General features: G+C 35.6%; 1 protein-coding gene across 3 annotated transcripts in view; it reads left to right on the top strand.

Annotated features, from left to right (window-relative positions):
- Pde9 (Phosphodiesterase 9) overlaps window positions 1-27,416 on the top strand; it is a 470,530-nt gene that overhangs the window by 64,811 nt on the left and 378,303 nt on the right. For all 3 annotated transcript variants that reach the window (XM_074174076.1, XM_074174077.1, XM_074174075.1), the window contains exon 2: window positions 23,194-23,224. The gene's annotated coding sequence lies outside the window, so the exon portion shown is untranslated. The remainder of the gene's footprint in view (window positions 1-23,193; window positions 23,225-27,416) is intronic.

Here is a 27,416-nt window from a genome sequence, read left to right as displayed (position 1 = left end):
CATTGAATGGCCTCTTAGTTTCACCAATATAGGATTTTCCGCACTCACAGGGTATCCGGTAAATGCAATTCTTGGAATCGCAGACCGCGTTTGGTGGCCTGGTTTTCGTGAGGCTGCTACGGATAGTGTTACCGGATATAAACAAGTACAACATCAGAACCTGTTTCAGATCCGGTAACACAATCCGTAGCAGCCTCACAAAAACCAGGCCACCAAACGCGGACTTCGACTCCAAGAATTACATTTACCGGATACCGTGTGAGTGCGGAAAATCTTATATTGGTGAAACTAAGAGGCCAAGAACAAATCAGGAATAGCAGACCATGTTTGAACCCATCAACACAACATCGAGTGGTCTTAAGCTGAGATTTTGCACAGAGAGGAATATTGGTTTAGGAGAAAATTCAAGGAAGCCGTATACATGTTGTCCAACAACGTATGCAGCCAAGCCAGCGTAGAAATACGCAACATATGGAAACCCATCATCAAGCGAAAAATGGCCAACTCCCGCCAAAACGGTCATCTCCCACGTAACCAGTGAACCGGAAAATGGAAAGCGGGGATAAGTGAAAGTACACGAAAAACCTATAAATACTCATCTCTCGGAGGAATCAGTCCAGTCATCACCCAAAGACGATTGTAGATACTAACAATCGAAACGTCGTGAACTAACGTGACTTGGAATCTCTCCACTTTTCATTTTCTTTTTTCATTTCTTCATTTTTATTTATTCAATTTTTCTATTTTTACTTGCATTTTATTTCACTATTATTTCATTTCAGGTTTACTTTGCTTAATATAATTGTTATTTTTAGCTATTCATTTTCAATTATTTTTTTTTCAGTTATTTCAGGGATTTCAAATCATTTTATATAGTAGACAATGGAAGTCCGGACTAGTGAAATTTACCATTTTCCATATTTGACACATCTTCACCTCACGATGAAGCTGGCCACCAGATTTCTAGGTGGTAACAAAAAATAAAACAAACAAAATTGAAATTCGAATGAAACTCACAACTTAATGAAATATTTTGAGTTTAAAATATCATAATAAACAATAATTATAAATTATATTTCCTATAAAATAAAGGAAGAACTATATTGTCTAATTGATTTCGCAAGCTTCCTCGTCTACAGAAAGAGGAAGAATCAGCTCCAGTTACAAACAATTCAAGTATGAGTTCCCACACTAATATTTTCATAGTCCAGCACAGAACTTAATCTGTCTTCGCGTCACTCCACCAATCTGTCTGCACAGCGTTCGAAACCTTGGTTCTGATCTTGTTTTGGCTGAGGACTGCATAGTGTCAGCTACCACGACTCAACAGGATGGAAATATTAGCAACATAGCAGTGGACTGGACTGGACTATAATTACGTATTACGTTGTGCATTGCGTTTCTCGTATTCACAGAACACGTTTTTATGGTTACTGTGGAATGTATCTGTCAATATGTTTCATGCTTATTCCCTCAATAGTGTATAGAGAAGAAATGTTACGACTTGACAGGACATACAATATGATGAGTAGTTGAATATTTATCGGCGTTTTTCCTTTATTGAAGTATTTTTGATTTTACACTTCGAAATATGCAAAAATGTCATGAAATAATTCAAATTCATTCAAGCAAATACATGAATTCAAAGATGTTTCAACCTCAACTTCAATATTGAAAAACAAAAACCCTCACTCAGTATCCACAATTCCATTTTTCAACATTCTAAGTTCGGAGACATCAACACTGATACGATTACAGGATATAGAAATATAAAACAATCTCCAAATACACAACGAGGCACGGATGCGTATTGAGCATTTCCTCGTTTTTTTAATAATAAATATTTTATTAAGTTTTTAAATTAGTTCTTTTATTATTTCGGTGAATGAGGGTTGGGAAAAACAGCGATAAATCCTCTCATAATAAGCAAAGCGAGTACTGAGCGAACAATACCATGGATACGATAAAAAATGAGTAGGATTTGTTATAGAAAACTGGGATTGAAAACTCAATGATGTATTCTGGTTGTTGACACAAACACCCACATTCGAAAATATCGATTGTTTTAACATAATTTCTCCATGAACTCTGAATAGACCGCTCATGATTATTTACCATTGAATTAGCCCCACCCTCGTTTCGAGTGGTATTCCAATAATTGCTGGCGAACAAATCTACATGAAATGTGGGTTCTGATCGACATTCAATATCCAGTGTCGCATCGTATGCATTCGCCAGTCACTCAAGTGATTTCTCTCTATCAATGTTGATTTCGATGCGATAACGTATTTATCAGTCTTATCAGCAGAAAATCAATTCAATGTTTATTGCTTTCCTGTTAATCTCCTATATTCCGATTGCCGAACCGTAGTTTATATGGTTATCGATTAGTTGAACTAATACACTCAGTATTAATTGAAAATTATGTTTGGCTCTGGAGTAGATATATATGATCGTTCGATATACGGTTCCGTTCGAATATTTGGTGTCATTATCAAATTACGTTCAACGAAAAATAACACGGCGCTTTTCACATATGCAAATATTGTAGGCCATAATGCTCCCATCTCGGCTCCACTGTGTACATACAGGGTGTTTCAAATTCGATTCTCACTATTCGGATCTCGGAAACTATGAGAGATACGAAGATAGTTGAATTGTGGTAAAGTTGGGCGTTCACCCTACTAACAATATGCTGTTGAGAAAGTTCTGAAATTCCAGGTATATCCGGAGGTATCCGGGAAAAACAGAAATTTCGGAAAATGGTTTTTATTTTTTCTGCCTTTATTTTTCGAAGGATTCGAAAATAAATTGCACTTCCTTGTTGCCCCTGCTAGATAATGGTATTTTCAAATTTGCTATCCGACGTTTCGTCTTCCGGCCCCCTTCATCAACTTTAATTTTTCTCATGCGCACTACCTTGGATTCTTTCTGTTTTTTAGTGATGTATCATAAGTTATCATTCTTTTTTGAAAAATTGGAGATATTGAAAAAAAATTAATTCTTATCATAATAGTCTTCGACTTTTATGTTTCTGAATTTGACTGTGTGTTACACTCAACGACATTTTGTTATTGTGCAAATCATTGAATTTTTGGCGAAAAATGACTTTTACGAATGAAGAAAAAAGAGATATAATATAAATTTATTATAAATACGATAGAAACAGTGTTAGGACATCGGAAATGTATTTAAACTTGTATTCCGAAAGACGAAAACCATATCGAACTATGTTCAAGTTATTGAATCAAAATCTCACCGAGTTTGGTTCGTTTGAAAGGCCAATGAAAAAATATGGCGTTTCTTCCTAAAATAATTGTTTTGTCACCTATAATAAATATAAAATGTGTAGTCTTTATAGCCACTTGTTTGTATTGTTTGTAGTGTTTGTCGACGTTTGTAGACAAGGTCGGTGTCCAGGCGGTTCTACACCGGTGCTTTGTTCACTCACTCGAATTGACTGCCGTGTTGGTTGGTGGTTCAAGCCCTAGTCCGAATAATCGATTTTCACTTGCTATCGTCCAACCCGTGTTAGGAATCACACGTTAAAAGGCAAGACCTCGTTAATCCTTAGATCACACAAGGTTGACTTCTGAGGGTTGTCGTTCGTAGGGATGCGACAGCTGGTTAACGGAAAACAGATTTTTTTACACTTGTTTGTGATGTATTCATTATACTCTGTTATTTCCTGCTCTGTAATTGGGATATGTCCTGTAGAGTATTGTATTACAAATAAATAAATAAATAACAAAAATGGACGCGGTTTGCTGAAGCACTGACTTTAATTTCTGTGAGTGCAAGGATATGAGTACTACTTGATTGCCGATGTTGGTGCACTGAGTTTATATTTGAGTTGAGTCCTCCGATGTTGCAGAAATCGATTTTGAAGTTGCTAGTGGGCCTTTCAGCAACTGCAGTTACCCTGTGGACTAATGTTGGTAAGACCCTGCTGACTGTCAGAAATAGTGGTTTTCGAATAATTTCTGCAGAATGATGCTTTTGAACCCGGATATCCGATTGGGGAGCTATTTTACCACCACCAGAGTATTTTGACACTAGGAGCGCCATTATGCATTTTTCCTTACATTCCCTCTCACCCATGAAACCGGAAACAGTGACACAGCAACGAAACGTTAGCCCGAAAGCAACTTTACGCTATCAAATTCCTTGCGATGATATTTCACTGGGCGATGTCGATTTCACTGGGCAATCGCCCCAATGGATGAGTCCAGGAGGGTCAAGACCAAAATGAAAACATGCCAAGTTTGATCAATTGTCAAGGTTTTACTCATCTTTTTCTTCGATTATTGTGGCGTTGTGCATTAGAAGTTTTTTCCACATGGTCGTTTGGTCAAAAAGGAGTATAATTTTGAAGTTATGCGCCGCTTGCGAGAAGTAATACGAAGGAAACACCGTAATCATGCCTCAGCCACCGTATTTACTAGATTTGACCTCCTGCGACTTTTCCTGCCCCCGATATTGAAGATACCCATGGACGATTGAGACGATTGAGGATATGAAAACCGAATCGTTGTGAGAGCATAAGGACAATAGGACAAGGAAAATAGATGTTGATGGAAAGACATTGTTTTTTTTTATGAAAATTCACCTCAATATTTGAACAGACGTCTCCTCCGTTGGAAAAGTTATTGAACGGTTTGTACAAGGTTGCATTATTTACACAGAAGATACGGGTTTCGAATTGTCTTTTTGGGTTTCACATCTCAATTCTCATATTTAGGTGGCGTCTAAAGTTATGCAAGAGTATATGTGTATCAGACTACTGAATAGTTGACACCGGTAATACGTTTTCGTAGTTACTTTGGCCTCATGATTTCACTTAACGCTCGGGTAGATGTTTCACATTCTCAACATTAAAGCAACGACCAGCCAAAAGCTGAAAGCAAAATAACTCTCTGCTGGATATACGAAAGTTATGAATCTTCTTTCTCTGCTCTTTGCGATAAGAGTATTATTAATCAAGTAATAAAGACTGGAGTAAATTAGTTTTGAAAAACTCCAGAGGATAATTACCTCTGAGCAGTTTTGTATTTTTCGTAGAAATAGAGATGTTTTACGTTGAATGTTACAGGTGGTTTTTGAACGATTGAAAATGTTGACTGATTTCCCAATGTTATACCCTCATGCTGCTTGTCGAAATCGTTGTTGAACTGTAAGCAATAGTTTTTCCATACGAGCTATTTCACCACAAGCTATCCAAATTCCTGAAAGACCGTCGATGGATATCCCTTGAATAATTTTGTCATCAACGCTGATGTTTTCCAGGGATCCATTTGTCTCCAAACTTCTTTTTATTATATATCAACAGCATATTGCAAAAAACTGAGAATCCAATATATTGCTTTGCTGACGAAAGCACACTTGTCTCGACGTTCCATTTGGATTCTAGGACATCGGCTGCGGATGCATATCTTCACCAGCAGCAGGAGGTTGCATATCTTGATGATATTGAGTTGATATGAAAGTACCCAACTAGCAATTTCGTATTTTATAATAGTTGCGGGAACGTTTCGGAGAAACAAATTAAAAAACTACATTTCTCCCAGAAATGTTTTCAATCTGTTTATAAAACTGCTATAAATAGGAAATTGGCACCGTTTTATAAAAGATAATAGTTATTTTCAATATTTTGAAAGGCCTTTTACAAACACTACAAAACAGTTTTATAAACATTTTGCCAGTTACTTTAAAATTTGTCTAACACTCTTAAAAAGTAGTTTTGTAAATACTTCCCTTGCAGCACTTTTGCAACATATTTAAGCGATACTTATAAAATAATCAGAAGACCGTTTTATAAGAGTTTTTTAGTAGTTCCAAGTATGCGTCATGAAATATAATACAGCCGAAAACGATAACAATAAAATAAAAAAGTGTAAGAAAGGTTTTCTTCAAGACGCAAGAAGTAATTTTGTATTGGACACTGGGAAAATATAATTGTTATGTCATCAACTGAAAACTGAGAAATAGAAAGGTTGAAGCCATTTTAAAATTTCACTTTTGCACTCATAAAACATTGTTTGTGTTTCGAAGATTGATATTTTTACTGCAAATGACATTTTATTGACAAATATATAGCCTATTATTAGCAAAATTCAAGCGCGCCACTCATTAATGAATGTTTTCGGTAAAATTATTAATTATACAAAAATTCACTCTGTCGACGTATTAATTTTCTAGTCACAACCTTAACTCACTTCATTCTAAATAATATAATGTTATAATATTTATGTACTTGTCAGCTGTAAATATCACTATATGTGCAGTATTTCATATTTTCAACTTTTCTATCCCGGATCGCTATCATTTAAAATGGCGTCGTTCTATGAAATGAATTGTTTTCAGTAGCAAGCATTTTAGATACGTATTTTACGTATTTTAGCTACTATATTACCCCTATAAAAATGTTAAGAAACAGTTCTGTGAGTGATGGTATTGCGGCAGAGTCGGACTACTTTTAAAACTGTAGGTTTCTACAAAAGTGCTTGTATGAATAAAATATTTCTCACATACAGTTTGTATAAATATTATCTGTCAGGATGTTGTGGCTAAATAGTTTATTTCATCGATTATAAAGGATAAATGACGGGTTTTAACCATTATAATAACCTTTTCCTGTTTTTCGCAAAAAAAATTGAAGCACTAGGTTAGGTGGGACAGTTTAAAGTGTTTTTTCCAGTATTTCCAATATACAGGGTGACTCAAAGCTTCCAGAAAGTTTTTTTATGGTACACCAAGTAATTTCTTCTTCTATTAGAAGCACATCGAACTGATTCTAAAACTATTATATACCCCCAATAGATGTTTAAAATGGCTGCCATTGAATTATTATTTATTTTTTTTTATATATTCGGATTATAAATAGAAAAATCCACTACAGTATCCACACAATGGAATTATTATCAAATTGAAAGTATAACATACATATACACATATAAATGCATATCATAGTGTCTAAAATTGAAAATGAATTAAAAATAATGAATTTACTTATGGGGTACCTACACTCAATGATAATCAAATATCTAGAAGTTGCTGAAGAACTAATTTCCACCACGATATCGATGGTGTCCCACTTGAATAACTTAACAAAAATATTCTTACTGAACATAACTAAAATTTTGATGAATTTTTCGAAGCTGTGATATGGAATCGATGTCAGCTGGTTGTTCTCAAATGCTGCGTTTTATTCTTGGTGGCAGCAATATATTAGCACAAGCAAATAGATTTTATAACAGTTATATTACTGTTTTTGAATTGTTGCTAATACACCATACTATAAAATAGTTGGGAAAGCATCATTGAAGTGACAATATGGTAATGAAGATGAAATACTATCTGAAAGCATTCTATTAAAATAATTTCATTAAAGCTACACAAAACAGTTATTAAATAAGCTTGAAATAGTTTCATAACTATCATAAAAATCTCGCAGAAAAGTGTTATAAAACTACTACATAACAATTTCATTTTATAGGAAAATGAGTTTTATAAGTTAGTTGCGAAAACTAGCTTGGAACACTAATCCGAACCAAAAAACTGTCCACATCTCAATTACATTTGATGCTTTATAATACAATACTAACAATACTTCAATACCTTGAAGTATTGTTCTCATGTATGGAACTCCGCCCCTGAGAATACCATGAAGCTGCTGGATTCCATCAAGAAAACAGTCATCTGCTTGATTGGAAACGCGAAAATCACTCGCAACCTCAATAGTCTGGAACATCGTAGAAAGCTTGGAGATTTTTCTCTCTTTCATATATACTTTCTAGGAAAGTGTTCAAGTAACTTGGCACACTCGATCCCACCATATACAGAAATATCAGATACAGTACATATCAGATGCAGTACATATCAGAAATACGCGACGGACTGTCGCTGCTCATTGTTTTGAGGTTCAACTTGGTACACTTCGAACTTCACGGTTGAAAAACTGTTCCATTTGGAGAACTGCATTTATGTGGAATAAGTTTTCTGAGAACTTTTTTTCAAATGTATTAAAATCCACATCAATTCAAATCCAACGTATATTGCTACTTTCTTACAGGCATCACTTTTAGATCGCTTCATGGATTTTTCCGGTACTCGTAATCAAAAAAAATCTAGAAATCTATTAAATGTTTATTGATTTTCGACATGAAAACACTTAGAACTAACGAAGATATCTCAAAAGATACTAAAATCTCTTCATGTCGAAACCTTACATCATTGATTTTCACCATAAAACCTTGTGAATTGTCAACAGACAACTTTGATGTATATCTCAACCTGTGGAAAACTATATCTGAGACGACTGGTCGCACCAACTTGACTGACTCACCACATATTTCAGATAACGTCAGAATAACACTTGGTGAATATCTACCCGTGAATTGATTGCTAGGTCCACCTAAGTTATGAATTATTTTTTTGGAAAAAGAAAAGTTTTCAAATCATCTTAACGAACAATTCGTTCGAACCAGTCTCAACTCTCTATACTCTAGGGTAATGTACTGACACCTACCAGAAAACAACTACTCCCTTGGCTAATACTACGAAGGGCGTTGGATTATATCCGACAGGTGTCAGTGCAGGAATGTTTACCGGAGTATTTCCTGTACATGCTGTTGGCGATACAACTCCTGGAATCGATTTTCAATTATTGAACGGGCACACTTGCAACAAACAACTTGTTTATCACTGAAATGAATTCAAATTTTAATTATGGAATATCATCGACTCTATGTTGATGATGGCCACCACCTTGCAGTGACCAGACTGGCCCCAATGAATTGTTCCTTCAGATAATTTGATTTATAGCCAATTTTCAAGTATGCCCACTGAATATATGTGGAAAGAAAGGCTTTGAAATTTTACTTGAAATTTGTTTGAAAAAATTTGGGAATCTTACAAAAAAAAATTAAAAAGCAATCATTTTTACAAGTAAACTCTTCACGAAGATGTGTAGATTATTTCAAAAAGTAACTTCCAGACACAAACAGAAAGGAAGAGCCCTCTCGAAATAACTACTTTCATATTATATTGAATTACAGGAAGAAAGAAATATACTTTCGAAACAACTGCTTTTATATAAACATTGAATTATATAAAAATACTTTTTCCAATTCAACGTTTGTTGGAAGGTTTGAAACTCTGGCCATTGAAGAAGCCCACAAGAAGCTCCGAGTCTGGTTAAGATATGTAGATGACACCTTCATAATATGGAACCATGGGAATGCAGAACTAGACACTTTCCTGAAGCACATCAACAACGTAAGGAAGTCCACAATGAATTGCCATTCTTAGACGTATTGGTGAAGAGGACCGACACTAAATGGGAAACATCTGTATATCGAAAACCCACTCACACAGGACAGTATCTGAACCAGGAGTCAATCGACTAAGACTCTACTATACTCTACTAGACCGTGCTTTCGGGCTCTGTTATACAAAGGAAGGTCTCGAGAAGGAACTAGGAATCATCAAAACTGATCTTCAACAAAGGGGTTACTTCAAAGTTGTGGTGGAACAAGCTTCATCTAGAAGACAGCAAGAGCTCCGTAAGGAAGAGAAGCCGTCACAACCAGTACTTGTACTTCTCTACATCAGAGGATTATCGGAACGGATACGAAGGATTGGGTCCAAGTATAACATCAGGACCTGCTTCACATCTGGGAACACTATCCGTAGCAGCCTCACATAAACCAGGCCACCAAACGCGGACTGCGATTCCAAGAATTGCATTTACTGGATAGCCTGCGAGTGCGGAGAATCATACATCGGTGAAACTAAGAGGCCATTGAAAGTTTGCATTGCCGAGCATAAGAAACACACACAGCGAGGAGAAAGCAGCAAATCAGGAATAGTAAACATAAAGTGGGCTCAAGCTGAAATCATCCACAAGGAAGAGCACTGGTTCACGAGGAAATTCAAAGAAGTCGCATATATGTTGTTCAACAACGCATTTAGCGAAGCTAACAAAGCTAGCGAAGAGATACGCTACCGCTACCTCTAATCAAGCGGAACACGACCAACTCCCGCCAAACGATCAGCTTTGCTGAAACCGATGAAGCGTAGAGAGGAAAGAGGGAATAAGTGAAATCACTCGAATGACCTTTAAATAAAAAGATCTCGGAGGAATAAGTCCAGTCATCACCCGAAGACGATTGTGGATACTATCAATCGAAACGTCGTGAAGGGACTTAGTTTGGAATATAGTGGTAATAGTTTAATTTTTTTTATTTTCAATTGTTGTTGCTTCTATTTTATTTCATTGTAATTTCCGTTTGTTTTTGCTCAATATAATTTTTAGTTTTCAGCTCATCATTTCTTTATTTTTTTTACAGATTCTTTCAGGTATTTCAATTCAATTCATATCATTTTAGACAATGGCAGTCCGAACTAATGAAATTTTCCAATTAAAAAAATTCAGTTTATACTCTGAACATTCGTTATGGAATCGAATCAGATATAGTTTACAGAATTGCTACACAATATACTATACTATACTATATTATACTATACTATACTATACTATACTATACTATACTATACTATACTATACTATACTATACTATACTATACTATACTATACTATACTATACTATACTATATTTGGTAGTTGTAGTACTAACTAGTACTATGTTGCTGTATCGCTGCTGTTCCATTGTGTTGACAGAATCAGAATCAACGAACTTAGGCGTGCACAGCGTTATAGAACAGTACTTTCAAAAAATTGTTCTACAGCGCCATCTAGTGGCGAGTTACAGAAAAATAGATAGCCTATAAACCTTCTCTATGAAAAATTACTCATACATGTCAAGTTTCATCACGATCGGTTGAGCGATGTATAAGTTTATCACTAACCAACAAACATCCATTTTTATATATTAGATGAAAGAGGAGAACTTTCATTCACTGTGATCCTCATTGGCCAACCTTTGGTAATGATAATCCTCATATTTGTTGAAGATTTCCCTTCATGATTGTAGTCAAAATATCTGAAATAGTTAACATACATGACGTGCTTTCCAAGGAATGAGTTTTGTCTAACATAACCAACACGTAAACATTCAATTTAATTTTTAGATGCATACTTGCGTCAGTGTTGAGGTTTATGTATTCAACGTCACCCGTTGAGAGTAAGTTTTGAGAGTAACGTGAACGCAGGAAACAGAAAAAAATCATTTCATCGTTCGATTCGCAGTGTAAATAAAACATTTTATTCATTGCTAGCCATATTTCATAGCCTGTCTCTTGCGAAATATTGATACGAGTATAAATATTAATGATGGAATACGAGAGACATGCAATGTTTCCTATGTTATTATACTCGTATATCCCAAAATAAACTTGGTCCTTTTGTTTGAAACAATTTCTTCAAAATTGAAGGATGTATTGTTCGTCAACTAAACAGACATTTTTCATTTGGCATCATTTATGATTGTGTGATAAGATATAATCCAACACTATAAAAAATCTCATCAAAGGTAATATTCTGCTCTAAATTATATATACTACATAGCTTGAAAATTTCTCGGGACTAACACAGATGACGCTGGTCTCATTGTATTTCCATTTTATTTTATGTGCTATTTTGAATTCATCAAAAAGTCGAGAATTACACCTAAGCATAGAATATGCTTGTATTATGCCTATATTTGTGACTATAGAAAACAAAACAAAAAGTTTTCATATTATAGGTTATATAATATATTGAAGAGAGACAGTGAATGTAGATTACTACTAGGGGATTCAAAAGATATTGTTAAATATTGTTGCATTTTCAGCGAGGTATAATTCTAATGTTTTTTTGAATTTGGGAAGAGTATTGATATTTTTCAGAAGTGCTGGGAGCATATTGTAGAGTTTTGGACCAAAAAAGAAAACAAATCTCCGAGTCATCACCCGAAGACGATTGTAGATACCAACAATCGAAACGTCGTGAACTAACGTGACTTGGAATCTCTACACTTTTTTATTTTTTTCTTTTTTCATTCCTTTATTTTTATTTATTCAATTATTATATTTTTACTTGTAGGTTATTTCACTATCATTTCATTTCAGGTTTATTGTTGTTTAATATAATTGTCATTTTTCAACTATTCTTTTTTAATTATTCTTTTTTACTTGTTTCAGGGATTTCAAATCATTTTATATAGTAGACAATGGAAGTCCGAACTAGTGAAATATATTATAACTGTTCACAACTTTTCATCAAACAAATTAATTCATGTAAAATTTTAAATCAAGTGTCATTTAAAATAGAACAAATTTTGGGAACAATCGTTTTTAATGTGTCGAACAAATGCATGAATCAATTAAATTCAAACAAATACATTGTTAGTTGGATAAAATGAGGAATGAATATTTGTGACAATAAAAAGTAAAACGGCGTTCCATATGTTTTCATAGTAAACGAAACTGAAAAATGAAAAATAAATATAGTGTGCGCTTTACCGTCACTTGTTTTACAATAATACTAGTACCTATTATAGTAACACTTATTGTTTTAAGCTCATATTACTTTTTTTTAAATTTTAAGTTCGATGTTCTTCAAAAGCGTGTTTTTTAGTTTTTTAAACTACATTCATTTATATTATAGTAAGTATACTACTCTTTATACTGGTAAATGTAATCCTGTTTTACAGCTTTTATCACAATTCACGTTTCTGCTTTTTGAATCACACGAAAAGACAGCACATTTTATAATATCGTACTGACAGAATTAATACCCAATGGTAATTTCGTAAAACATTTTTCTTAACAAACATCGCTCCCTCATGAATTTTCTCCGTTTCCAGTGAACTTTTACGAATTCTCAATGTTTCAGCTCACATCAACTTCATGTCTTCTACGGAAATAAATAAACAGAATCATCTTTCTCTCTCCTATGTCTGGAAAATGCTCATCTCCATTGTATGTCTTTAAAAGTTTTTATGAGCTCCATCATTTTCCATCCAGAGTGCAAGAAATACTCTAACAAGTGGATTGAATGACATGCACTCCCGTTTATTGTATTGCCATTTGCGAGTATGCAATTTGCATAGGGCGCATTTTACAAATTGGATGAAAGATGGTCTCCGTCTACGGAAATCGTGCGATATGGATGAAAGCGTTTTCATAATAGAGTAGGGGAGACCGGGGTTGAAAATAACATTTTTTGTCTTTTGCATTTTTTGTGTCGTTTTTTTAACCTTCATAAACCCGTGGTCAAAAACTTACATTAAATACGGAGTGGGGTCCAAATGCACCCCAACATTTTTTTGGCTTATTATTATTTTTTTAATGTTACAATTAGGGAATATTAAATAAAAACACATTCTGCTCATAAAAAAAATATATTTTTACATAAAAAAGTTGTCAGCATTGATAAATGAGTAAACACATTTTGACAAAATAATATGAAATGATTAGGAATAATAAAAACAAAAATAATTATGAAAAAAGAACAAGCACTTTAGTGACAATTTAAATAATGATTTAATTATCACACCTGTTACAAACTGTTATATTTTTTGAATGTTCTGCACATACGAACTGATTGCACCGAATACAAAACTTTCGAGCTTTCCTGTCTTTACTTCTCTCGCATAAGAAACATGGCTGCTTCCTGCCAATAACGGGAACAGGTTGTTCGTTCCTTACGTTTAATTCTGGCAAAATGGTTATGATGGATTGTTTTATATTGGAATGTAACGACTTGTCATTTTGGTATCTAGGAATTATGTTTTTCCTAATTAATTCTTGGCCCAACTCCAACAAAAACATTCTTCTCCTATCCAAGCGATTTTTTTCCATTCTGGATTTTTCAACATCCAAAGTTTATAGGCATTGATGCCACCAATGTCCAGCAGATGAAAAAATATTGCCATTGGCCACCGATTACTTTTTCTTTGTGTCGTGAATTCCTTCGCTAATTTATCTGTTGTGTCCACTGCACCCTTTGTTTTATTGTATTGTAAGATAATGTCTGGTTTGTAATTAGTTTCTTCTCCACTTATTTTGTCATCGTGATGTTCAGTCGATAAAAGAATAACTGCCGCATTTTTTTTGGTACGTAGGAAACTAAGGTTTTATTTTCCATAAAAGCAAACATGCTTGAAAAGTCCTTCTTATATCTTCCTGAAAGTAGTTTTTTTGGAATACAAATTTGTTTTTACGCAGTGTACCACACAAGGTAAGGTTTTTATCTAAAAGCATATTAGCTAACTCAATACTGGTGAAAAAGTTATCAGTAGTTATTCCATATACTGAAGATAAATGGTTTACCAGGTCCAACACTACCCTTCGTCCTTGGCCTTTCTCCGGTTTGTTTCCTTCTTTGCCTGAAATAATTATTCTGTAATAAAAATCTACATTTTTTTCATCAAAAAACTTATCTAAATAAGGTTGCATATTCACTGTATATGCTGAACTACAATCAGCCAGTGCCCAAATTTTTAAACCGTACTTGTCCGGCTTACTCTTCATGTAAACCCGAAAAGGGCCTTGCCTCGGAATGGGACTAACTGCTTATCCACGCACAAATGTTCAGATGGATTAAAAGATTTCTTGCAATTTGCTACAAAACCATCAAAAACATCTCTGATTGGGGTCAATTTATCAGTGCGTTTTCTTTCTTCTCTTGTTTCAAAATTGTCGAAACTTAGAAAGAACATAATCTTTTGGAATCTGTTGCGAGACAAGGTAGATGGTACTAGAGGCCGACATAAAGTTGGATCTTGGCTCCAAAGTACACAAATTGGCTCTTTAACAGCGTGTCAGGCTCCAAAAATAATAAGCAAACCAATAAATGCTTCCAGTTCTTCTTGCACAAAAGGAGAAAAGGCCTTCTCATTTCTCGCATAATATGATTCGGCTTTTCTATTTGTCTCCGATAAAATCACATCCATAATATCTTGTAAAAAAATAGTTCAAAAGCTTCTTTTATGATGGAAAATTGGGAATTATATCTAGTGAAACCTGGTGAAACCTTCTGAATATTACATTTTCGTCTCTTGATGTTCGTAGTAAAAGGAACCTTTGCCCACACACTACCATCTTTGGACGAATAAGTTGGATGATCTGTATAAAAGTTTATTGACGGGCCTACTTCATCTGCAGAATCTGTCGACTCATTTTCCCTATCACTAACTTGTAAGAAGTCATCTATCTCATCAGTTTCAGTCACTATGTCAGTCTCCTCAGTATCACTTGAACCATCCTCTAGTTGTAAATCATTAAAATAATGGTCGTAAGCGTCCGTTTCTAATATCGCCAATAGTCCTTCGTCAGTTACCTTATTTTCATTTCTAAACTTTCGTGGTTCAACTCATTTTTATAAACGTGTATTCGACAATCAACTGTAAACGTGACTAAACACCCTTAAATTATATTGAGAAAATAGGTGTACAAATAAATTGGGAATCTCCGAGAGTGTTGACGCCAAGAAACGGGGAATCCCCGTCGTTTGAACAATTTGGGATTAATTTGTACCCCGGTTGGTTTTTAACGTAGGCAAAATTTGTACCTGTCGTTACATACCGAGCGGGGTGCATCTGGACCCCAAGCAACAAAATTCTTTATAATTAGTTACAATAAAAAGCAATTTATTCAAAATTTTGTATACCAATTTAGATATATATTTAAGAAGCATAACTCGAAGGATATTAAGTAAAAAAAATATATTAGAAAATATACCCAAAAATTCATGTCTGAGGTTCAGCTGTACCCCGTTAGGGTTTATGAAGGTTAAACTATCAATGATATTTTTATATCAATAGATAGGGATTTTTGCTCTTCTGCAAAAAACTTCTTTTTTTCTTTGAAATCATCCATAGAGGAAATATAACAATTCTCATGGAAAAGAAAAACTGTGGCTTTCAACCCCGTGCCGGTAATTGTTGACACAGTATCTGGGGAAGGTAAGGTTAGGTAAGGTCAAAAGTGAGTAGTTATATTCGACCCTCCACGACAACCCGCAAGGGTTTATTATGGCTCACACCTATTCACAATCTACCAAATGAACCCAGCTTCTTAACAAAGCCGATTAGTTTGTATGGTGAGTGGTCTTTCAGGTCAGATAGTGAGAGGACGGCTCTGCCGAACTCTAAAAACCTGTCGCCAAACAGAGGCGACACACACTGTCTTCCAATGATCAGAGTCTCTGTATATGTCGATTCAAATGACAGTGATCTGTAAGAGGGCCTATTAGACATGGTTGTTCATCCCTACTGTAGTCCAACAACTGTTTGGTATCAAGCTTCGTAGGATAAATGAACGCTTTGGAGTGAGCCAATACTGGAAGATTCTGCCAGAGTTCCATGAATCTTCTTGTCATCCAGGTATTCAATGTTTGTTTGGCAAAGCCTAAAGCGATGCCAATGACAGGTTCTGGTCTGACGAGGCTGCTTGCAGCTCCAGTATGGCCAGAAATAGAGAAAACAGGCAATCTGTTGGGTCTTCCTATCGAGGAGAGTCGTTTATGGCAATTTGCTACCTATTTAGACGTTGCTCGGTAGAAGCTAAGAGCTTCCAACCTGTATGAGGTTGGATCCTCCCAATCTCTCCGCACACAATTCAATAACCTAAATTTCCGCTTGAAATACAGTAGCATAGGTTCCTAGGCAGGTTGATATCTCTGTCCTGGGTCTTCGACTAATACATCTGCACCAGAATCGGAAGATGTTTTTGATCCATCTGTGAACCGACAAATATCTGCCCTTGATATTTCCTCCTTCCGGAGGATCCAGTCCTCTCTACTCGGCAACAGTACTTTATAAGGCAGTTCGTAGTTGACAGTTGGAGACATAAAGTCAGAGATCCAGAATGCTGTGACTTCCAACAGTATGTTGTACTCTGCATATAATTTATTTGTGCAATTGGCAATGTGTATAAGTCTATATGCAGTCCATCTAGCCTCTCTCCAGAAAAATGTGGAGAGGAAGTACATCTAGAATGATTTCCATGGCCGCTGACGGTGTGGTACTGATGGCACCACTGATGGCCAGACATGCCTGTCTCTGTGAGCCAGACAGCTTCGCCTGGGCCTTCGGCCACCAGGCAATTGCATCATAAGTTATAATTGGTCTGACAATCATCACATAAATCCAATGGATTTGTTTGGGACCTAAACCCCAAGTTTTACCACAAATTTTTTGACATGTCTATAGGAACACTCTGGATTTGTGTGAAACATTCTTCAAGTGAGCGTTTCAGGTGAGTTTTTTATCAAGGACAATGCCAAGATATTTCACCTCCGTTCCAAATGGAATGACTTCATCATTGAGGGAAAGTGGCGTTACATCGGCCAACTTTTTCTTCCTGGTGCAGGGGATCATTACAGTTGTGCTGGGTTTGACAGACATCTGCTCCCTCAGGCATCAACTGTGAACAACGTCCATCATGCTTTGGAGGATATTACAAGCTACCCTTTCCGAAGTGGACCTTGCCAAGATGACAAGGTCATCTGCATAAGCTTGCAGATCTACTTTTCTTCTGTCGAGGGCATCAAGCAGACTTTCCACCAAGAGCGACCACAGAAGGGGAGATAGTACCTCACCTTGAGGGCAGCCCCTGGTGACCCTGAACCTAATGGCCTCGCTTCGAAGAGTCGTAGTTACAGTTCTGTTTATCAGCATGTCATAGATCCATCTGGCGAAGGTAGTCACATAGTTAATTGAGAGGTATAAAAAACGTTCTTATGGATGTTTCAATTGAAAATGGAATAATATACGTGACTAATTGAATCCAAGCAGAGAAGAAAACTGTTTGATTCGCAGGAAAAAAACACATTTGCTCCAAATGAATAGCTTCCATCTGATAACCTAAATAACAAAAATATAAAGTAATCAGGCCACAATGCTTGTAAACTAAAAATACCCAACCTAAAGAAGATATATTCAGTCAGTGTGAAATGGCAAATGTTACCTAGTAGCCTGGTATGGCAAATGTAATCTGGTAGTCTCTGTGGTATTATTATGGGAAAGGGTCAGTATGGTGGTCTATCTGTGGACATTTGTATAAAATCGTTGTCTGAACACTGCTGTCGTATCTGAACACTGCAAAAATATTTGATGGAGTTGCTGCAAATGCAAGAGCCTAAAGTTTTAACATTATGTGGTTTAAAATTCGTGACTCTGGTCGAAATAGTAGTTTCCAGTGTTCTAAATAATAGACAAGGACCTCATTTCATAAATGATGTTAATGAATGGGGACTAGCCAGCTTATTCAATTTTCAATGTATCGGAATTTTCAAATTCTTTAAAACGGCAAGCTTAAACGCTATTTTCAAATATCAGACGAACCGAAATGAATACTTGAAGCCATATGTATGTGATTTTATAATTCTTCCTTCTGTTTGTTGGTGGAGATTTGCTTATATTTGTTGATGATAGCTATTGATAACACTGATTTGCTTTACTCTTCGACAGTGAATTCTTTACAAAAATTGTAACGGAGTGTGATAATAACTAATAACAAAATACTCCGCCTTTTACACTTCTTTTGCAGCACGTAGCGTGTAATACAAGTCGATCAGACTTTCTTATACAATGTCATGGCATTTCTAGCCACCGTATTTACCAGATTCGACCCCTTGCAACTTTTTCCTGTTTCAGAAATTGAAGAGATTCATGAAAGGACGGCGTTTGTGACGATTGAGGGGATAAAAACTTGAGACAGCTCGAGGACATACCAGAAAGTACATTTCATAACTGTTTCCAGGATTGGAAAAAACTCTGGCACAAATATATTATATTTGAAGCTACTTTGGAGGAGACATAACAGAAATTGATGAATAAATGAGTATTATTCAGAAAAATGATAATTTACCTCAATTTTTTAGCAGACAACATGTAATGACACGACAGTGTAACGTCAAACCAATGAAATCAATTCTGTAAAGTATTTCAGCCAACTGAATACAATATAATATACATACTAGTCTAAAAAAGGTCAAAAAAATTATCGGCAACCCCGGTTAAACAATTGCAAATAATGTCCAAGTACTCGAAGCTAAATAGCATGCCACGTGCTGAATAACATGCCACGTGCTGAATAGCATGCCAATATTTTGCTACTTTCTGATTCCTTTCGCCAGGATTGATTGCTTCTTGAAATTTGTAAATGGCGTCCCTCCTCTTCGTACTGAATAGTAATTACCGATATAACGGGAAGGTCGGGAGTAATTGAGATTTAATCAAGTTGATTGTTTATCAGGATCGTGTCGGAGGCATAAAGGTTAACAAATCTCAGAGTCAAGGGTGTGTGTATAGAATGTCAAGTCCGAAGATATTGATTGAGTGGGCTCTGTTAGCTGGGAAGTTTGATAAGTTAGGTGAACATGATACGTTGAGATCGGGTAGAACCGCGTCTGGAGGTTTGTATTCGATGTTTCGGCTTCCATTATCAAGAATTTGATGTGACTTGACGCAAAGGCCTCAATTTGCCTACTCCCTGAATAGATGCAATCCAAAGACATACAGATTGAAACCTTAGAGAGAATTCGTAAAAAGACCTGGGAAATAGGCAGATTTAGGTCCTGGCGTCAAGTCACATCAAATTCCTGAAAATGGCTCCAAAATGGGAGCCAAAATGTCGAATACAGAACTCCAGACACGGTTCAACTCGAACTCGAAGACAAACTCAACACGAATTCTGGGATATGTCAATGACATTTTTGTGATTTGGTCACATGGACACCACGAACTTTCAAAGTTTTTAAATCACTTGAATGTAATCCATCCATGGATCAAGTTCACGAAAGAAGTTGAAGAAGGTAACCAGCTCGCATTTCTCGACGTGTTGATCATGAAAAAGCCGAACGAAGTTCTAAGCTTTACGGTATATCGTAAAGCAACAAACACCAATAGATACCTGACCGCAAAATCATACCGCCACCCAAAACAAATACACCCTATGGCGAAAACACAAATAAGTGGCAGACAACGAACACAGGCAATAAGAGTTGAACACCATCGAGACAACTCTACGAACGAACCACATCGTCAGCAGGATTCTCCGACAACACAACATAGTGACATCATCCGTACGAGAACGTGCAATACGCTCCAAACTCTTTAAACCGAAGGATCAGATACCACTGGTGTCCCAAGGAGTTAACGAGGTACCATGTTAAGATTGTGAGAAGATTTACATCGGCCAGACCAACAGACGAATCGACATACGCGAGAACTAACATGAATTATCAGTGAAGGGAAACGTCACCACGTCTTCTCTCTTACAACACGAATTGGTGACAGGACACAATATCAATTTCGAGAACACAAAACAGTAGCTAGCACTGGAAACTTCTCCTCTCGAACTATTAGAGAGGCTATTGAAGTTGAAAAATGTACTAGAAGTATGAGCAAGAGGAATGAGGAGCAAAGTTCACCAGCAACATGGAGATCCATCTAATTACCCCAAAAAATCGAAATCTGGGGAAAACCCCAGAATCAAAACTCAGTGCATGATAATTCAGGTATAATGACAAAGGCAGGCGAAACAGTACAGGTAATCGGGTCAACACAGGTAATCAGACAGCAACAATTGGGAGCAACCCAGACCAGAAGATGGCAAATGAGACTTTGGCGAACCGTTGAGGAAATAATCCTTGTGAGGATCAAAAACACAGAACACGGAGCGACACCCGTAAAACAGCTCATCGTTCTTTGTCCGTGAGAATCTTCGAAACAATTTCCAAAAAACTGCTACAATCTGATATTAAACAATTTGCAATGCAACCTTTTGTTCTTAGATTCCATCTTCAACTCAATTTTTTTCCAATACGGACCTGTTACTTTTATACCCGTCGGTTCACCAATAATTGACTACACTGAACAATCAAACTTAACTTAATTTCACTTTAAATACAACGAACACTTCAACTAAAAATTTCAACTATTATTTTGGTCTATCGCCTCACTAGATCACTTAGCGTACCGCACTGTAACGTCCACTTCACTGTGTACTTGACTGACTGAATACGCTTGCAGCCTGCGTTTATATATCGTAATGAAACATCGTAAAATTTTTGCCGAAGTTCTATCGACATCGGTAGCATGTTTTTGCTGCTTCTCGAGCAGCAGGTAACATTGGATATCCCCACGCTCTCAGATACGTCACGTTTGGTTTATGGTTACCAGTGGCGGCCGGTGTTATTTTCTTTCGGGCATGATTTACAACAGTATTACCATTCTGTGTTTGTCAACGTTTATCCCCGAAAAACATCATCAATATTTGTGTAGTCTCGATAAGGTAGAAACCAATATCTCAGAACTCAGCGGTGTGGTAAAAATGAAAAAGAACTGTTTGAAAGCCAATTTTAATGGAATTTTTATTGTTGTACTTCACTAAATACACGGTATTCGGCTCAACACTATTGACGAATATGTGTTTAAGGAACGATAGACGGCAATTTGAACATTCAATGGGATATCGTGAACGTTAGGGGTATTTTGACATCAATTTTTTTGTGTTTATTAGGTACTTGGTATATTACACCGATATTTCCGATATGTGAAGTTCAGAGCTTTCAGTTCTAGATCAAAAAAATATTGATCCCTATTCTAAACAATGGTTCATTTAGTTTGAAATACTGACACTTCCGACAGCAATTATTTACAACGAACTAATCTACATAAAAATGCACATGCATTTGTACACACCTAATGGAGATACACACAATTATCTGACTAGAATGAGATCTACCAGACTTCATCAAAGAAGCTCCAATAGCCATTTTTAAAGCAAAACTGAAAACTCACTTACAATGCTCTGCCTATTATGACATTTCTGAATTTAGATTTTCTCAATGTTAGTTGATGAACTGTGTGTAACATTATTAAACCCATTTTAAGAAATATGTGAATAAATTTTATAAATTTTGAAATTTGGAATCCAAAAAACAGTATCGTGAAAATGTATAATAATTATTGTGAAATCCAATATGTATATTGTAATCATAAATAAATTTCATTTAGATTTAGGATTAGGTGTAGTCAATGACTTGTCAAAACACTATGTCATGTATTACTTACCTATAAAGTACATTACAATACAATATTAAGGTAGCTCTGACCATACAGTGATGATGTGAAACAGTCGTTCCACAGCGATGAGCCACCAAGATACTCCCTTTAGGTGAAAACCAACCACAAAAGACCATGGTTACTGTTTGGTGGTCCGTTGTCAAAATTCAGCAATTTTGGAACGAACTTTGCTGCCATAAATTTCATAGTTTTTCTAAAAAAAACTTGCATGGCATGAGCCAACAGATTCACTGGTTCTCCACAACGATTTTCTTAATTTTCTCAATATTTTCATCGGTTGTTGGAGCGTTCAGGACGAGCGTTATCAGTCACAACTTTCATTCACATCTTTTCGACCTTCTGTGGAAAGCTTCTACCACATTTTTCTGATTCAGAGTACAATCACCGTATGCCATTGTCAACATATGAAGTGTTTTTGATTCATTTCTTTCTACAGGAATACACTTCTAATTTTCATGTCTCTCACCAACAAACTCAACATGCTGAACAGCTGAAACTGTGAACATGTTTGAGTGTACCAACATAAATTAATGAAAAAAATTGCTAATCGAATGTACATAGACCGCGAAATTTGAACATTTACCTTATTTGTTTTGTACAGACCCCGTACAACGGTGATACTCGAAACCACTACATCATTCGTGCACCAAAGTCTATTAGTCTAGCAGATGTGTCTCTTAGGAATAGCATGCATAAATAAACTTGCCATTAGTCGGAGTTTCTCCAATGTTTCCTTTATTGATTGATTGAGTTGTTAATTCGGAGTAATTGAATCATTTTCCTTTATTGTCGGCTGCAGGTATTTTCCGAAAGTCAATTTTCTCGGGAGATTTTATGTTGCATTTTGAATGGGTTTCCGTTGTGTTACAGTTGATGAGTGAATGGAGTGGTGAATGCAGAATACTCAAGTGATATTGTCAAGTCAGTTTGGAAATAATTATTGAGTGGATATATTTAGCCTCATTTCGATAGATGTATTGCCGTACCTAAGTTTGTCGTTAGCTTTCAGAACATAAGACAATCGGTTGAAAGAGAATCCGTGAAGTATGATCTTAGATTTCAATTCTCATTTCCGTTAATGACTTTCCTAACAACAAATTTCACAATTTCCAATAGAATTCGAAACTTGTTTATTATATTCCTTTTTATTTTTCAGATAAACTGCATAGGAGTACTATACCAGACGTGTAAGTAAAGAGTGAATTGTATTTTTTTTAATATTAACCCAATACGAATCGAGTTATTGTAACAAACCAATGTCAACAGAAATCTTTCTTTCTGGAAATTAATATGTTTGATGAAATAAGTGGAATATCGTTGAAAATTTATCTTTTTAGACTACCTATGTAACTTTCACTGACTATTTCAATACAAAATTCATAAAATCTGTGAAGGCTACGTCATTCTAACAATGTCGACAGAAAATCATGATTGCTGAAAGAGAAAAAGGTCTAGTAAAATTTAGGAGAACAAAATTACAGAGACATTTGGACTTCTATAGACAAATGTGTAATTTAACTAACCAGGCTATTAAAAGAGAAAAAAAAGCTTATTTTGCCCATGCATTTCACAATAATTCACCAAAGGACATGTGGAAAATGCTCAAGGCTAACAAATTTATACCAGAAAGGAAAAATACTATACCTGAAATTTCAAATAATCCTCAGGAACTAAACTTTTATAAAAACAATAAAAGGGTCGATAGTGAATTCAGTTTTGAAGAAATTTGTGATCTGTTTGTGTAAAAAACTATCTATGAAATAAAAACAAATGCTAAAAGATGCCATGGGTTGAGTATAAAGCTAATAAAGTTCTGTTGTCCCCATATCATACCCTATATTACCCACATCATAAATTTCTGTCTAACCGAGAATGTCTACCCAACGGATTGGAAGGAAGCCATTGTGAAGGTTCTGCCTAAAAAACGAAGTCCAATGGAATTTAAAGATTTGAGAGGAATAAGTATTCTGCCTGTATTGTCTATAATCCTAGGAAGAGCCATGGAGTTTCAAATTGAAAACCATCTTTTGAATTTTTCTCTGTTGCCTTCTATTCAATCGGGATTTCGGAAAGGGCATAGCTGTACAACCGCTCTCCTACATATTGCGGATGATATAATGAAAGCAATGGACGAAAACAAATGTACAGTGTTAGTCCTACATTTCAGCTGGGCATTTGATACTATTAGTCATAATCTTTTGTTGAATATTTTGGAATATATCGGTTTTTCTGCTAATGCCTTGGCATTATTTGCAGACTATATGAAATATAGACAGCAGATGTTCAGTATAGAGGAATGCACCTCAGATATTCTATATATTAAATCAGGAGTACCCCAAGGTTCTATACTGGGCCCTTTATTGTTTTCTATATATACTTCTCATTTACTACAAGCTCTTCAAACTTGTCAAGTGCATTTATAAGGAGATGATACTCAAATATATCACAGTTTCCCAGCGAAAAAGGTAGAAACATGCTTGTGAAGTTGTCAATGCAGATATAAATAGATCTGTTGAACAGGCAACGGACCATTGTTTATTTATAAATCCTAGCAAATCGAATGTAATGTTCTTCGGCCCAAGGTATCGTCGTTCCATTGTGACTAACTCTGCGAATTTCTGCATTCGAAATGAACCATTAGATATTGTTAGTGAAGCAAAAAATCTTGGTGTTTTGATAGATGTAGAGCTGAGATTTGAAAAATTCATAAATGAACTGTTACAACGTTCCTACTCTGCACTGAAAATTATCTATGGCAATAGACATATTCTGCCTTACCATGTGAAATAATCTTTATGTGAATCCTTGGTACTTTCGGTTTTCAACTATGGTGATGTTCTTTATGGTCTACGTTCAACCAGTAAATACAAAAATAAAATTCAAAAAGTTCAAAACTCGTGCCTTAGATTAATCTTTGGTATTGGTCTGCAACAAAGGATCTCACATAAACTTCAAGAAATTGGGTGGTTGAACATGGAGAAAAGGAGGTAACTTCACGCTGTTTGTTTTTTCCATGAAATAATTACAACAAAAAAACCCTCGTATCTCCATAGAAAAATTACATATCGTACAGATATTCACAACTTGAATATTCGACATAAAGATATGCTAGCAGTGCCAAAATTCAAAATAGAAATGTTCAGACGGTCCTTTAGTTACCAAATTTGTCAAAAGTATAATTCTGTCCCCCCTTCTCTCAAACAACTAAATTTCACTAAATTTAAAAGTAAATGTAAGGATGCACAGACCGCGGCCCGCCGGTCGAATACTGGTGGCCCGCCGACAGCAAAAATAATACTCTCGTACATTCGAAGAATATACAATTCTATTCCAAAAAAAAATGTGTTCGAAAAGTAATTTGAATCTCGCGCGCGCGCTATTTGAATCTAGCGCCCAAAAATGCTAAGTCAAGTAACATCGCTTGCCGCCTTTATATAAAGTTCAAAATAGAAGTAGAGAAATCAAGAATTTTCTAGCGCGGTGTGAGCAAGCGAGATAGCAATAGTCCCGAATTCCGGATTGCTCGCGTAGGTACGAGTAGATACACGAAGCTTCCAGAGTAGCATGAGCGGTATAAAAGCCACGCTAACCGCAGCGACAGACAGTTCGGTTTTAATTTGAGTGAAATGTCAACAGAAAGAAATAAGCGCGAAAATAAAAAGCGAAGTAATAAGTGATAGAGAATAAGTGCAGTTTGATAGTGTTTTGGGGAGGCAATAGTTCTTGTGTAGATTTCAACTCGACTAGCCGGTGTCATATATTTTGATCCACATTCAACATAGATATCCTGTTAACCCGTCAAGTGCCGTGTATAATTGTGTTGTGAAATCGTAAGTAAAACTCTGTCATTAATAAGTGTTTCCCTACCTATTTAATCTATTTCAATCAAATTCAGCTTTAATGTTAGCCAAATATTAAAATAAAACAAAGAAATTACTATTTTTATCAAAATTTCTCTAACTGTATTAATTACGTCATTATTACAGATATAAAATCTGTATAAAAATCTTAAAATTTCTGAGGAATTCAATCAATTACTTTTGATAATTTAAAAAAGAATGGGTTATTTAAGTAGATACTGTAATTGTTTTTAGGTGCTGTGTTAATCCTAGCCAGGATTAGAACGCAACATGGCGAAGCCAGGACCTGGTAAAAAACGTAAGGTTAAAGATGAAAATCGGCAGTTTCAAGAAATTTGGACTGAGAAATACTTTTTTGTATGGTGGCATAACAAAGTCGTTTGTTTAATTTGCAAGAATTCTGTTGCGATTGGAAAGGAATATAATGTAAAAAGGCACTATGAAATGCAGCATCCTTCTTTTACCAAGTTTACAGGCGAATTAAGAAAGCAAAATATGTTATCTTTAAAACGGGAGCTTATTGGTCAGCAAGCTATGTTTACAAAACCCATTTAAGATTCAGAAACAGCTACAGAAGTTAGTTATGAAATTTCTCGAATGATAGCAAAGAGAAGTCGCCCCTTCAATGATGGCGATTTTGTAAAAGAATGCATAGAAATTGCCGCTAAGAAAATGTGCCCAGAAGCAGCAAAAAAGTTTCAGAAAATTCAACTGAATCGTATGACTATCCAAAGACGAATTATGTCTTTGTCAGGTAATATTGCGGAACAATTAATTGAAAAAACTAAGATCATTGAATTTTTTTCATTAGCACTCGACGAATTCACTGATATTAGTTCCACAGCTCAACTTCTCATATTCATACGAGGTGTTACTCAAGATTTTGAAGTCTTAGAAGAGTTATTCGGAATTTGTTCATTGAAAGGTCAAACCAAAGGAGTTGATATACTCAATGTACTTTTGGATGAGTGTTCAAAAACTGATTTGGACTTATCAAAATTATCGGGAGTTGCGACTGACGGTGCTCCTTCGATGATTGGTGTCAATTCCGGGATAGTTACTTTGCTGAAAAAGCATCTGCAAGGAAAAAACATGGTGTATAATGCAGTTTCACTGCAGTTTCACTGCATTATACACCAAGAAACCCTCTGTTCTAAAAAAATTGAATTTCAAAATGTCATGAAAGTGGTAGTTTCGACTGTAAATTTCATAAAATCACGAGGACTCAATCACAGACAATTCAAACAATTCCTTGATGACATCGAAAGCGAATACGGAGATTTACTGTATTATATAGAAGTAAGGTGGCTAAGCCGTGGATTGACACTGGAACGATTTCTAAATTTAATAGAAGAAATTGGAATATTTCTGGCGGAAAAGCAAAGGGATGTCCCGGAACTTAAAAATCCTGATTGGTTGTGTGATTTGGCTTTTTTAGTTGACATTACAAATCATTTGAATTTCTTGAACACACGGCTTCAAGGCAAAAATCAACTGATATCTCAGCTCTACGCTCATG

This window comes from Leptinotarsa decemlineata, unplaced genomic scaffold, assembly GCF_025532065.1.
Source record: "Leptinotarsa decemlineata unplaced genomic scaffold, Ldec_3_MD MMD2_tig00000505_RagTag_RagTag, whole genome shotgun sequence".
Lineage (NCBI taxonomy): Eukaryota > Metazoa > Arthropoda > Insecta > Coleoptera > Chrysomelidae > Leptinotarsa > Leptinotarsa decemlineata.
Note: the sequence above shows the minus strand (reverse complement) of the source record. Positions and strands in the feature narration are given on the sequence as shown.